This window comes from Bufo gargarizans, chromosome 2 (assembly GCF_014858855.1).
Source record: "Bufo gargarizans isolate SCDJY-AF-19 chromosome 2, ASM1485885v1, whole genome shotgun sequence".
NCBI lineage: Eukaryota > Metazoa > Chordata > Amphibia > Anura > Bufonidae > Bufo > Bufo gargarizans.
The window spans coordinates 37,588,760-37,600,278 of NC_058081.1; the positions used below are offsets into that span (position 1 = coordinate 37,588,760).

The 11,519-nt window shown below is 46.7% G+C and overlaps 4 non-coding genes across 4 annotated transcripts; all 4 read right to left on the reverse strand.

Moving 5' to 3' along the window:
• Positions 1-3,313: 3,313 nt before the first annotated feature.
• Positions 3,314-3,406, reverse strand: TRNAI-UAU. The gene is given in 2 exon segments: positions 3,314-3,349; positions 3,369-3,406. It is a non-coding gene; the product is annotated as a tRNA-Ile (tRNA).
• A 1,878-nt stretch (positions 3,407-5,284) lies between these two features.
• Positions 5,285-5,357, reverse strand: TRNAK-CUU. Its single transcript has one exon. It is a non-coding gene; the product is annotated as a tRNA-Lys (tRNA).
• Positions 5,358-7,218: 1,861 nt separating this feature from the next.
• Positions 7,219-7,311, reverse strand: TRNAI-UAU. Its single transcript is given in 2 exon segments — positions 7,219-7,254; positions 7,274-7,311. It is a non-coding gene; the product is annotated as a tRNA-Ile (tRNA).
• A 3,899-nt stretch (positions 7,312-11,210) lies between these two features.
• TRNAK-CUU lies at positions 11,211-11,283 on the reverse strand. The gene has a single exon. It is a non-coding gene; the product is annotated as a tRNA-Lys (tRNA).
• Between the last annotated feature and the right edge of the window lie 236 nt (positions 11,284-11,519).

Below are 11,519 nucleotides of genomic sequence, written 5' to 3' on the forward strand. Positions count from 1 at the left end.
GTTTCCACGTTGTGTCCTTTTTCTTCGGTGCCGGTTTGGGGCATGAATATGACAAGCTCTCTCCTCAGCGTCACTCATGTGTCCTAGCATCCCCCATCTCCATGGTCCTCCACTGTTCCAATATGTGTTGTCAACAGTATGTAGTGCGTACACCATGGCACATAATATTGTGATTACGTTCCAGCAAGTCGAGTGTTACTCTGACTCTATATTCTCTATCCACCATTCCTGATGTGGGAAGTGGTTGTGCTGGCACTCTGGTTTAGCTTTTACAGTGTGTTCTCCTCCGCTGGTGCGGATTTTACGCTGGTACTAGCGTTCACAGTCGCTGTAGTGGGGCATTCCCTCAGGTAGTGGTTCTACCCTGACGCTGGCTTGGCGGTTGTTCCCTGTTCAATGCCCTTCCCAGGTGGAGTGTTTAAGGTTAGCTCTCCTTCCCTGGGGCAGTATGGTACCATGGCCTCCATCGGATCCCTCTAGTCTGCCCCTCAGTTTGCGCTGGCGGGGCATGCTGCGGCTCCTACGGTACGGGGGTCCTGGAGTAGCCAATACATACTCTGGCTCCCCCTGCACGGCTCCTTCGTCAGGTGACGGATTCTTCTAACGCCAATTCGGTGGCGTACGCTGCATGGCCTCCCTCTTAGGCAGAGTATGGCACCGCCACTATAATCCGGTAGCTACTTCTGTGTAGTGTCAGTCTCATATGGGGAATGGGCTTCGCCCTGCCACTTTTTCCTTCCGTTTTTTCCTTCTCTGGCTCAGGGTTCATGGCCACTCCGCAAACCTTGGTAGCTCCTACGTTGCTACTTCCCCTCATCTACGTTGATGCAGGGTATTAGTTCTGTGTTTTTTTTCTTCCAGTCTTGTTCCGGACCGACTGTTGGGCTGTAACTTTTTCCATGTTCCTCCTTCTACAGGTGAATCCTACCTGTTGGTCCTGGGTGTACTTCCCATATCTACAACTACCTCTCTTAAGACTTGACTAGTGACTGCCATGTCAGTCCGATGTAGTCATGCCTTTTCACTGCACATTACGTGGCTAGACTACGAGACTCACCATGCCAGGCTGAGCGGGGGTGCTGTCACGATTGTTGATGGAGTTTCATTCCTTCTATTCTTTCTCCTTGAGGCAGGAGTTTTTCTCTCATCTTGGTATGGTCGAAATTTCCATCGAGCAGTGTTGCCACACCGTCAATACATGGTCGCTCACAGAACTCCACCACCGGTGTTTCTCATATCATCTCTACTTCTACCTATCCAGTATTGATGCCTTGACTTGCGGTTGACATGCCTCACTCAGGCGTTTTTTTCTCTGTAGTTTATCAGCCAGCTTTTCAGTCTCCCCACAAGCCTCTTCGGCTCGGGGGACATTGGTGGACCACTTACCGTTTTTCATGGAACGCTTCCCTTTAGTAGGGGTGGATCCTGCAGTCCTGGGTTTTTGGTTTAGCTGTTAGTTTCTTGCTGGGTCAGGTTCGGCGCTTTGTATGCTTTTCCAGCGTCCTCTGACTCACCCGGGGCCCATAATACCTTCCTTCAGGGAATGGCACATATGGTTCCTCCGTACCGTCCTCCTTTACCGCCTTGGGATCTGAACTTAGTCCTTTCAGCGCTCCGGAATTCTCCCCTTGAACCCTTGCGGGAGATGTCACTCCGACTCCTGTCCTGGAAGGTAGTTTTTTTTCTTGTGGCTATCACATCCATCGGACGGGTGTCCGGGTTGGGGCGCTCTCTTGCACAGAACCTTCCTGGTTCTTGACAGGGATAAGCGGTTCCCCGGCCCGTTGATTCCTTTCTTCCGACGGTGGTCTCTGATTTCCATTTCAATGAAGAAATTTTCCTTCCATCACTGTGTCCCTCCCCATCACACCCTAAGGAAAGGGGGTTAGATCATTTGGACGTTGTCAGGGCTTTGACTTTATTTGCCAGCCTCCAGTTCCTTCCGGCATACGGACTCTCCTTTTTTTGTCATCTCGGAGGGTCCTCGCAAGGCATTGGCGGCCTCCAGGGTGGCAATTGCACGTCTGCAATTGCTGAAGCATACTGCACCCGGGGCAGGGTTTCAGCCCTTCGGTGTCACGGCTCACTCCACCAGAGCGGTGGGCGACTCTTAGGCTTGGAGGATTCAAGGTTCGTCCGCGCAGTTGTGCAAGGCGGCTACTGACCTCCTTACACACATTCACAAAATGTTGCCAGGTGCATACTTATGCATCGGCGGGCGCTGCCTTGGGCCGCATGGTCTTGCAGGCAGCAGTTCTTAGTTGCCTAGCAGGGGCGCTTGCTCCATGGGTCTGTGATTTTTCCTCCCTGTGGACTGCTTTTGGACAGTCCCACGGTTTCTGTGTCCCCCAATGAATATGGGCGAGAAAACGAGATTTTTGTAAAAACTTACCAGTAAATCTCTTTCTCGCTCTTCATTGGGGGACACAGCACCCACCAGTATTGTTGTTCGGCCACAGTTGTGGCTGTTGCTGGTTAGAACCTAGTTGGGTTCTTGGCATTGTTGGTGTTCCACGTTATTTCGTTGGTTTACTTGCTTCTTCTACACAAACTGAAGCTCTCTCTCCAGGCTGGAGGGGGTACAGCTGCCAGGGGAGGAGCTAACAGCTTCTACTAGTGTCAACGCCTCCTAGAGGACATGGCTATACCCACGGTTCCTGTGTCCCCCAATGAAAAGCGAGAAAGAGATTTTACTGGTAAGTTTTACAAAAATCTCGTTTTCTTATTTTCAGAAACAGCGCCACGCTTGTCTATGGGTTGTTGGTGGTATTTCAACTCATGCATTTTACAGTGAACAGGGCTCAACTAGACGACACAGTCCATGGACAAGAGGACCACTGTTTTAGGCTACATGCACACGAACGTTGTTTGTTTCCGTGTCCGTTCCGTTTTTTTTGCAGATAGGATGTGGACCCACCGCGTGCTGTCCACATCAGTATGTCCGTTCTGTAGCCCTGCCCAAAAAAATAGAACATGTCCTATTCTGGTCCGTTTTAGGCATTGTTACAATGGATCCACAAAAAAAACGGCTGGCATACGGATGTCATCCGTTTTTTTTTTTTTTGCGGATACGCAATTTGCAGACCACAAAACACATACGGTCGTGTGCATGTAGGCGGAGAAAAAGCAGACTTTTTTTTTTTTGCCGACAGTCTTTTAAGAATTTCTGATAACCCAGCTGAGGTGCTTTTTAAATTATTAGAGTTTGAAATTAGAAACAAATTTACAAATTCTTCACATTTATTCTCAGTAAACATCCAGGAGGACATTGCAAGTAATGACTCAGTCCCTCAGATAGCAATCTAAAAGATTGTGCTCCAGGTGAGGCTCGAACTCACAACCTCGGCATCGCTCACCAGTTACTGTCTTATAAGTACCGCGCGCTAACCGATTGCGCCACTGGAGCAGCTGATTGGGTAGGAAAAATGGGCACTTTTCGTGGAAATAACCAACACAGTTCTCCTTTAAAACTAATATATGTTACAAAAACCCTAAATGAGCAGTCACCCAACATGGGGCTCAAGCCCACAACCCTGAGTTTTTTTTTTTTGCTAACAACTGAGGTAGTCTGGCTACTGTAGCTTTAAACATTAAGGCCTCTTTCACATGGGCGTCATGTTTTTGGGCCGGATATGATGCGCGATTTTTCCGCGCGAGTGCAAAACATTGTAATGCGTTTTGCACTCGCTTGAGAAACATTGGCATGTTTGGTACCTAGACCCGAACCCGGACTTCTTCACAGAAGTTCGGGTTTGAGTTAGGCGTTGTGTAGATTTTATTATTTTCCCTTAAAACATGGTTATAAGGGAAAATAATAGCATTCTTAATACAGAATGCATAGTACAATAGAGCTGTTATAAGGGAAAATAATAATGATCGGGTCCCCGATCGTCTCCTAGCAACCGTGCATGAAAATCGCACTTGCTTGCGGATGCTTGCGATTTTCACGCAGCCCCATTCACTTCTATAGGGCCTGCGTTGCATGAAAAACGCACAATATAGAGCATGCTGCGATTTTCACGCAACGCACAAGTGATGCGTGAAAATCACTGCTCATGTGCACAGCCCCATAGAAATAAATGGGTCCGGATTCAGTGCGGGTGCAATGCGTTCACCTCACGCATTGCCCCCACGCGGAAATCTTGCCCGTGTGAAAGGGGCCTAAAGGGGCTGTGTCACTGATGACACTTGTAGATAAGGGATAAGTGTTTAATGAATGGGAGGTCTGACCTCTGGGACCCCCCACCACCTCTCCATTCTCAACCCCAGTGATCAAATCCTCACCCCATCCGGTGGAGAATAAATGTTATTAGTGACACAATCCCCTTAACTCTTAAACTACAGGAGCTCAGCCAGTACAGCATGAGCCTCTTCATTTTAGGGTTGTGGGTTTAAGCCCTAAGTTGGTGACTTCTATTTATTATTTTTTTCCTTCGGTTGTAATAGGAATTTAAAGACAAAAATTTGTTTTTGTTTGTGCGGCACCTGAGGGGTTAATTGTGCGGATCACAGCCCCCTGTAAGAGATCAGGTGCTGCCAGGCAGCAGGGGGCCGTTATGTCCACAGTTCTCAGTATATTCTAACTTGAAGCGTCCCCATCACTATGAGAACGCCTCTGTGTTAGAATATACTGTCGGATCTGAGTTTTCACAATCTAACTCAAATCCGATGGTATATTCTAATATAGAGGCGTTCCCATGGTGATGGGGACGCTTCAAGTTAAAATATACCATCGGATTGGAGAAAACTCCAATCCGATGGTATATTAATATTACCCGAACAACGAACCTGAACTTTTACTGAAATGTTCAGGTGCCGAACACCGTAAAGTTCGGAACGAAGTAGGCTCAATCCTACTTATGAGGCTAAATGGCAGAGCACAGAAGCTATTCCTGCCCTGCAGCTCAACTCCAGCGCTCCCCGTGGACCAGTACCAGGCGGTCCATGGCCCGGTTGTTGGGGACCTTTGGGGTAGAGCACTATGGAATTAATAGAGGCACTGTTAGGAGGCATTCTAGCTGTTACTATCAGGGCATAATTGCAATTTACTTTCTGTGCTGGATCAAAAATCTCTTCTTTTAAAGTTTTTGTTACTGTCAGAAATGAGAGCGTCTTGAAACCCCCGGAGCGGTTCCTGAGTAAAGACCTGACTCTCTGATGTCCTTATACCCTAATAAAATTAATAGTATGAAAAGGGTTTGTCCTGCTGTATTTTTAGTGGAGGATCCACATGTTTTTTTGCAGTTACTAGTAGGTTCTGCCTCTGTTTCCAAAAATACATAGTCGCCCAACGTGGGGCTCGAACCCACGACCCTGAGATTAAGAGTCTCATGCTCTACCGACTGAGCTAGCCGGGCTGCTGTACATGCAAGATCTTAGACCTCAAGGGACTACTTTCTGGGCTTTTTCTGTTCTACAAGGACGCTCCAGCAGATAATGGACATGAGCCATGGACACAGTTTGGTTATTTACAAGGCTGGGGCAGACGTAATAATTAACCAGTGTCTAACATTTCCCCACAACAAAGCCGCCTGCTCTGACTTTACTGCTGGTGGCCACATGGCTTTGAAGTTTTTGAAATTTGCATTGTAGAACGGCGACATCTTGTGGTCATTTATCACTTCCCGTCCCTCGTTCAGGTCCTGTGTTCAGCCTGTTTCAGTATAACTGCCGGCTGGTGCAGATCTCATTATAGTCCATGGGGATCTGTTGGAGAACGGCAGTATCCGGCTATGCCGTATATGGTAAACTCCACTGACGGACTTCTGACTCTGATGTGACCATACCCTTATCCACATGTGATGTTTTTGCCCCATTGACTAACTAAATCACCAGGGTGCGCAGGTCAGTACGGCACTTCACTGATAGGCTCCAGCCACCTTCCAGGCGGGAAAGACATTGCGGAGCCGGAGCAAGAAGAAGAAGATGGCTGCTGCAGTGCCCCTTCAGGACAGGCTCCACAGGCAGCTGGAATGAGCGCCACTGACAGTGAGTGCCAGTCAGTGTCACAGTGTGACTGAGTCACTCCCTGAGTGCTCCCGAAGCCTGGCCCCAGACGTCAGACCACACTGTGTGTGTTCTGAATTCTGGGGGCTCACACCCATCTACTACATTATCTGTAATCAGAGTTATCACTGTGTTATCTGTACTCAGAGAGTTACCACTGTGTTATCTGTACTCAGAGAGTTATCACTGTGTTATCTGCACTCAGAGAGTTATCACTGTGTTATCTGTACTCAGAGAGTTATCACTGTGTTATCTGTACTCAGAGAGTTATCACTGTGTTATCTGTACTCAGAGAGTTATCACTGTGTTATCTGTATCCAGTATTGTTGTTAGGCCACAGTTGTGGCTGTTGCTGGTTAGAACCTAGTTGGGTTCTTGGCATTGTTGGTGTTCCACGTTATTTTGTTGGTTTACTTGCTTCTTCTACTGCTTCTACACAAACTGAAGCTCTCTCTCCAGGCTGGAGGGGGTATAGCTGCCAGAGGAGGACCTAACAGCTTTTATTAGTGTCAACGCCTCCTAGAGGACATGGCTATACCCACGGTTTCTGTGTCCCCCAATGAAAAGCGAGAAAGAGATTTTACTGGTAAGTTTTACAAAAATCTTGTTTTCTTATTTCCAGAAACAGCGCCACGCTTGTCTATGGGTTGTTGGTGGTATTGCAACTCATGCATTTTACAATGAACAGGGCTCAACTAGACGACACAGTCCATGGACAAGAGGACCACTGTTCTAGGCTACATGCACACGAACGTTGTTTGTATCCGTGTCCGTTCCGGTTTTTTTGCAGATAGGATGCCTACCCACCGTGTGCTGTCCGCATCAGTATGTCCGTTCTGTAGCCCCGCAAAAAAAAAATAGAACATGTCCTATCCTGGTCCGTTTGAGGCATTGTTACAATGGATCCGCCCAAAAAACGGCTGGCATACGGATGTCATCCGTTTTTTTGGGCGGATCCGCAATTTGCAGACCGCAAAACACATACGGTCATGTGCATGTAGGCGGAGAAAAAGCAGACCTTTTTTTTTGCCGACAGTCTTTTAAGAATTTCTGATACCCCGGCACCTCAGTGGTTGATTTTTCCACATTTTAAATTATTAAAGTTTGAAATTAGTATTTTTTTTACAAATTCTTCACATTTATTCTCAGTAAACATCCAGGAGGACATTGCAAGTAATGACTCAGTCCCTCAGATAGCAATCTAAAAGATTGTGCTCCAGGTGAGGCTCGAACTCACAACCTCGGCATCGCTCACCAGTAACTGTCTTATAAGTACCGCGCGCTAACCGATTGCGCCACTGGAGCAGCTGATTGGGTAGGAAAAATGGGCACTTTTCGTGGAAATAACCAACACAGTTCTCCTTTAAAACTAATATATGTTACAAAAACCCTAAATGAGCAGTCACCCAACATGGGGCTCAAGCCCACAACCCTGAGTCTTTTTTTTTTACTAACAACTGAGTTAGCCTGGCTACTGTAGCTTTAAACATTAAGGCCTCTTTCACACAGGCGTCATGTTTTTGGGCCGGATATGATGCGCGATTTTTCCGCGCGAGTGCAAAACATTGTAATGCGTTTTGCACTCGCTTGAGAAACATCGGCATGTTTGGTACCCAGACCCGAACCCGGACTTCTTCACAGAAGTTCGGGTTTGAGTTAGGTGTTCTGTAGATTTTACTATTTTCCCTTAAAACATGGTTATAAGGGAAAATAATAGCATTCTTAATACAGAATGCATAGTACAATAGAACTGGAGGGGTTAAAAAAAATAAAAAATTATTTAACTCGCCTTAATCCACTTGTTCGCGCAGCCCGTCTTCAGCTTTGCTGTGCAGTAGGAATAGGACCTTTGATGGCGTCACTGCGCTCATCACAGGGTCCATCACAAGATCTTTTACCATGGTGGTGGATCATGTGATGGACCATGTGATGAGCGCAGTGACGTCACCACAGGTCCTTTTCCTGTGCACAGCACAGAAGAAGACAGAAGAGAAGCCGGGCTGCGCAAACAAGTGGATTAAGGTGAGTTAAATTATTTATTTATTTTAAACCCCTCCAGCGCTATTGTACTATGCATTCTGTATTCAGAATGCTATTATTTTCCCTTATAACCATGTTATAAGGGAAAATAATAATGATTGGGTCCCCGATCGTCTCCTAGCAACCGTGCGTGAAAATCGCACCGCATCCGCACTTGCATGCGGATGCTTGCGATTTTCACGCAGCCCCATTCACTTCTATGGGGCCTGCGTTGCATTAAAAACGCACAATATAGAGCATGCTGCGATTTTCACGCAACGCACAAGTGATGAGTGAAAATCACTGCTCATGTGCACAGCCCCATAGAAATAAATGGGTCAGGATTCAGTGCGGGTGCAATGCGTTCACCTCACGCATTGCCCCATGCGGAAATCTTGCCCGTGTGAAAGGGACCTAAAGGGGCTGTGTCACTGATGACACTTGTAGATAAGGGATAAGTGTTTAATCAATGGGAGGTCTGACCTCTGGGACCCCCCACCACCTCTCCATTCTCAACCCCAGTGATCAAATCCTCACCCCATCCGGAGGAGAATAAATGTTATTAGGGACACAATCCCCTTAACTCTACAGGAGCTCAGCCAGTACAGCATGAGCCGCTTCATTTTAGGGTTGTGGGTTTAAGCCCTAAGTTGGGTGACTTCTATTTTATTTTTTTTCCTTTGGTTGTAATAGGAATTAAAAGAGACAAAAATGTGGTTTATTAGTTTGTCGTGTCGCTGAAGGGGTTCTCCAGGAATGATTGGAGGAGTAAATCACATACATAGCAGAACACAATCAGTAACAATCCCATTCAGTGACGGGTAAAGTCTCCTCTGACTGGAGTTGTTCTCTTTCCTTTTTTATTTTTCCCCTCAGTCCTGCACAGATGACGTCTCTTAACCACAACTTGTATTTACAAACTTAAACACACCTATTTAGTATTATTGCCCCCTTTTATGCCCTCCAGTAGCGCCCTCTTCACATATAATGCCCCCCCAGTAGCGCCCTCTTCACATATAATGCCCCCCCAGTAGCGCCCTCTTCACATAAAGTAGCCTCTTCACATATAATGCCCCCCCAGTAGTGTTCTTCACATATAATGCCCCCCCAGTAGTGTTCTTCACATATAATGTCCCCCAGTAGTGGCATCTTTACATATAATTTCCCCCAGTTGCGCCCTCTTCACATATAATGTCCCCAGTAGTGGCCTCTCTAAAGGGAACCTGTCATCACCGTTATGCTGCCCATACTAGCGGCAGAATACACAGACAGGTGAGATGTTTTTAGCGCTCTGTCATTTATAAGTTAGCAGTAAGTGGTTGCTGAGAACCAACATCACAATCATTGCAGACTGGGCCTGGAAAAGAGTCCCGGCCACCTGAGAAGAGTCCTGGTTATTCATGACTCCCTGCTCTCCTGCCCACCTGCTGATGACTGACAGTCTTCTACCGAGTGTTCTCCCTTTCTATCTAGGAGAGAACTGCCAATAATCAGCAGATGGGCGAGAGAGCAGGAGATTAGGAATGACCAGGACTCTTCTCAGGTAGATCTGACTCTTTTCCAGGCCTGGGCTGCAATGCAATGCAATGGTTCTCGGCTGCAATGATGCTGGTTCTCGGCAACCACTTACCTTTAGCTCATGAGTGACACACCGCTGACATCAGCATTTCTGTCACTATTTCATGCTGCCCTCAGTGAGGTCAGCATAAAGTTGATAACAGGTTCCCTTTAAACATAGTGCCCTCCTCCAAAGTAGTGGTCCCTTTAAATATACCCCCCCCCCCACAGTAGTGCCTCTTTACATATAGTGCCCCCCGTCCTGTATTTATTGCACTAACCCCTCCCCTGTAATGCTCAAGCCAAGAAAAAAAATAACTAAATACTCACCTCCCTCCCCATTGTCTGCCATACAGGCCTCTTCTGGCTGGCTGCCGGCGTCATACTACCTGTGACCCCCGCATAGGAGGTCACGATGATCTCATCAGGCCTAGCAGCCTTTTGCTTATGAGTAGAGTTGAGCGAACACCTAGATGTTCGGGGAGTTCGGCCGAACTTTAAAAAAAAGTTTGGGTTCGGGACCCGAACTTGATCCGAACCCGAACCCCATTGAAGTCAATGGGGTCCCGAACGTCACTTTATTTTTCGTTATAACATGGTTATAATGGAAAATAATAGTATTAGCTAAATATTAGTATTAGCTAAATACTTTACGGTGTTCGGCACCCGAACATTTCAGTAAAAGTTCGGGTTCGGTGTTCGGGTAATATTAATATACCATCGGATCAGAGTTTTTTCCAATCCGATGGTATATTTTAACTTGAAGCGTCCCCATCACCATGGGAACGCCTCTATATTAGAATATACCATCGGATTTGAGTTAGATCGTGAAAACTCAGATCCGACAGTATATTCTAACACAGAGGCGTTCTCATAGTGATGGGGACGCTTCAAGTTAGAATATACTGAGAACTGTGGACATAACGGCCCCCTGCTGCCTGGCAGCACCCGATCGCTACAGGGGGAATAATCTGATGGTATATTCTAATATAGAGGCGTTCCCATGGTGATGGGGACGCTTCAAGTTAAAATATACCATCGGATTGGAGAAAACTCCGATCCGATGGTATATTTACATTACCCGAACACCGAACCCAAACTTTTACTGAAATGTTCGGGTGCCGAACCCAGTAAAGTTTGGTACGAACCCGAACTTTACAGTTCGGGTTCGCTCAATCCTACTTATGAGGCTAAATGGCAGAGCACAGAAGTCATTCCTGCCCTGCAGCTCAAATCCAGCGCTCCCCGTGGACCAGTACCAGGTGGTCCATGGCCCGGTTGTTGGGGACCTTTGGGGTAGCGCACTATGGAATTAATAGAGGCACTGTTAGGAGGCATTCTAGCTGTTACTATCAGGGCATAATCGCAATTTACTTTATGTGCTGGATCAAAAATCTCTCAGAAATCTATTCTTTGAAAGTTTTTGTTATTGTCAGAAATTAGTGCATCTTGAAACCCCGGAGGGGTTCCTGAGTAGAGACCTGACTCTCAGATGTCCTTATACCCTAATAAAATTAATAGTATGAAAAGAGTTTGTCCTGCTGTATTTTTAGTGGAGGATCCACATGTTTTTTTGTAGTTACTAATAGGCTCTGCCTCTGTTTCCAAAAATTCTAAATAAACATAGTCGCCCAACGTGGGGCTCGAACCCACGACCCTGAGATTAAGAGTCTCATGCTCTACCGACTGAGCTAGCCGGGCTACTGTACCTGCAAGATCTTAGACCTCAAGGGACTACTTTCTGGCCTTTTTCTGTTCTACAAGGACGCTCCAGCAGATAATGGACATGAGCCATGGACACAGTTTGGTTATTTACAAGGCTGGGGCAGACGTAATAATTAACCAGTGTCTAACATTTCCCCACAACAAAGCCGCCGGCTCTGACCTTACTGCTGGTGGCCACATGGCTTTGAAGTTTTTGAAATTTGCATTGTAGA